This window comes from Peromyscus maniculatus, chromosome 6, assembly GCF_049852395.1.
Source record: "Peromyscus maniculatus bairdii isolate BWxNUB_F1_BW_parent chromosome 6, HU_Pman_BW_mat_3.1, whole genome shotgun sequence".
NCBI classification, from domain to species: Eukaryota; Metazoa; Chordata; class Mammalia; order Rodentia; family Cricetidae; genus Peromyscus; species Peromyscus maniculatus.
Genome location: NC_134857.1, coordinates 86,390,982 through 86,394,273, shown reverse-complemented (window position 1 = coordinate 86,394,273; position 3,292 = coordinate 86,390,982).

Below are 3,292 nucleotides of genomic sequence, written 5' to 3'. Positions count from 1 at the left end.
CCTACTCTGTCTCTTTGTTTGTGGTCTAATGGTCCCTGTTGGGTGTCCAACCAGGTAGTTTCAATGTTGAGAAATACTCAGGTATCCCTTAACCACTCCCTCCAGTTCTCAGGCATCAGTCTTGAATGTTTTACCACTAGCCTGGCCACTAGCCCATGTATGTCAAGGGCTTAGGTAGGATTTGAACCCACAAGACATAGAAAATACTTAAATTCAGGCTAAAACAGTTATGTTTGGGGAGTTCTTTCAAACTTTATCAGTTCTCGGGTATAGAAATGGAAATGTCCTGGTTCTATTCCTTCCTAAACTGGCATAAAACTCAAAGAACCCAAAAAAAGTCCCCATTACCCATGACATCACCTGTTTAGCCTGCATACCAAGTTTCTACTTAACGTCAGGCAGAGGGACAAGCATTGGGAATATTCTAGGAATTAGCACATACCTAAGCTGAAGTCTGAGAGAAGGTGTTTAGGACGTTGAGTGTGCCCCTTCCTTAAACGGCCCTGAAGATTTTCAAGTGAGTCTTGGAGTATGAAATAAGAATTCACAGCAGCTAGTCACAGTGGCACTCACCTTTAAACCCAACACTTGGGAAGCAGAGGCAGATAGCACCCTAGACTACATTGTGAGTTCCAGGACAGCCAGGGCTGTATAGAGAAACCCTCTCTCAAAAAAGCAAAAAGTAAATAAAAAGAAGAATCCACAGCAGCCACCTTTTTTTTTTTTTTTTTTCACAGCAGCCACCTTTAAAGTGCATATCTGTGCATCTGTTAGGTCTCAGACCTGGGACAAATGGCTAGCTGAGGTGCCTATTTAGCATATCAAAGAGGACCTGGCTACAGGGTCCCTACCTGTTACAGGGCCCTCCTGGCTGAGATACCCCACTCCCTACCCTAAACTTCTCCAGCCCAGGGACTGGGCTCTCCTTCCCTATATAATTAATTCAGCCACTTTGGTTACCTGCCCCCTTTTTAATCTATCTTTCGCACTCATGGCCTCTTGGTCTGGCTCTCCACTCTCCCCTCATCCCTCTCCTCACATGGCCCAACTCGGGTTTGTGTTCACTCTGGATGCTCCCAGATGTTCCTGCCTCTGGCTATGCTCTCCTTTTTATCCACAATAAACTTTCTCCTCCAGCATACCTAGGAGCAGCCATGTCCTCTGTGTTTATTTCTTTTCTTCATTCACATGGTGTCAAAACCACAGGATTGGCATATATAAGCTCCCTTCCACAGAATTCAGCCTCTCCAAACCAAGCTGCTGATTTGACTCTCATAGGGTATGTATAGATCATTTGTTTCTGCTGGCTCCTGTCATCCATCAAGTTTGACCCCCAAATTCTAGAGTTTGAAACATATGTATGTGGCAAGAAAGTAGAAGGGGGCTGTTTGTGAATAGAAAAGGGACTTCAGGAGGGAGAAGGACAGGTAAGAGGCAGGGCAGGGCAGTCTGTTGGTATGCTAGCTAGAAATTTTAATTTAGAAAACATATTACACAAGCCAACAGTGACTCAGTATGAATTACTCAATATTTATTTCTTTATATCTTTATATTAAAGAACATCTAAAGAGCTCTGATTAATAAGCATTGGTAGTATTTTCAAAAACTGCCCTTCTGCATTCTCCTCTAGGGATGTTGTTAAAAGCACTTCCCTCAGTAAAGTTCTAACTTGGCATCACCTCCACCAAGAAGAGTCTCTGTGTTTTCTGTCTCTTTTACCTTTGAGTTGTTTTCTTCTAAATTATCTGCTCTTTCCTCCTACCTCTGTAGCTATGACCCTCCAACCCTAACCTATGATTCTCTACCCTAAACAAGGGCACTGGGCAGAAGGAGAAACATTTCTTTAATGTGGTGAGAGTGCTAATGAGAGGTGAGGAACACACCCTCCACAAACGACAATTATGGTGAAAGACCACAAGCTATGAGATGTCTCTCAAGCTATGAGATGTCTCTGTTGTTATCTTCTATGGCTCAGGAGTAAAATTTTCTTACTCTAGCTTTGCCAATTACATCCATTTTTTCCAACAGGCTGATAATTTTTTTTACCTGCTGACAAATTTCAGACAATTCATAGTAACCTGTATTTAACTGTTCAGAGAACTTTCCAGAAGCTATGTCTCTTAACTGAAGATCTCTGCTGTAACCTCTTGAGGTCAAAGTGACAGACAGAACAAGAGGTGAGGACTGAGGTAGATTTAGGCAAACCTGTGTCTCCACTTCTCTTGGCAAGAGGAATCAATTTCTCCACAAGAGAAGCTCAACACTAAAGAAAAAAGGAAATTGCAGTCGATGGGCTATTAAATGTTGAAGAGAGCAGAAGTTTGGAAGAGTAAGGAGAAGGTGGGCCTGAGGGGAAGTTAGGTGAGGGCTTGGGGTAAATAAAATCAAAATATGGTATGAAATTCTCAAAGAATTAATAAATATACTTATATTTTAAAAGGAATGATGCCAAGCATATATAACTCAATTTAGTGAGGTCAACTGATCAGCTCCATTGTGTGTGAGGAGATGGGACCCAGAAAATGACAATAGGAAACATGTAGCTACATCCATTCTCACTCCTACAAGCTATCTGGGAATGTTTTGCATCTTTTACCTGAACAAATCTTTTTAGTCACATAGTGTTCATGTTAACTCTCCACTATAGAAAATTTTAAGGTTTCTGGGGAATGCCTATAGTTGGTTTCCTGAACACAGCTCTCTGCATTGGAGGAACCCACCTCCAATGGCCAACTGTCAACTACTGGGCTCCATCAAGCAGGAAAGATGCTCAAGAGTGGGACCTGAACAAAATTTGCTGGGGCCCCAAACCATGGTTTGTTTCTGGTTTGCATTCCCCTGTGACGTAGTTGAGTTGATTAGCTGCTATATATGAAAAAAAAATTATTACAGAGTGAATCTAGATCTGCTTTTACCCTAACTATATGATCACACTTCCCTGCCTCAGTCCCTTCCCATGTAAATTAAGATTAAGATTTTATATTTGTCCTTATACAAACAGATAAGTGTAATTCTTGCCCCTCATCAAGAAAACTTCTCTTTGAAAAAGTCTAGACCATTACAGAAATCCACAATCAATCCAAACACAGTTGTGGAGCCCAGTCCCAAGGGATATATCTTCAAAACATCCCTATGCCCAGGAGACATTGTGGAAGAGGAGGTGGAAATATTCTAAGAGCCAGAGGATCAGGGAACTTGCTCTGAGTCTCTCTCCCTCCCTCCCTCCCTCCCTCCCTCCCTCCCTCCCTCCCTCCCTCCCTCCCTCCCTCCCTCCCTCTCTCTCTCTCTCTCT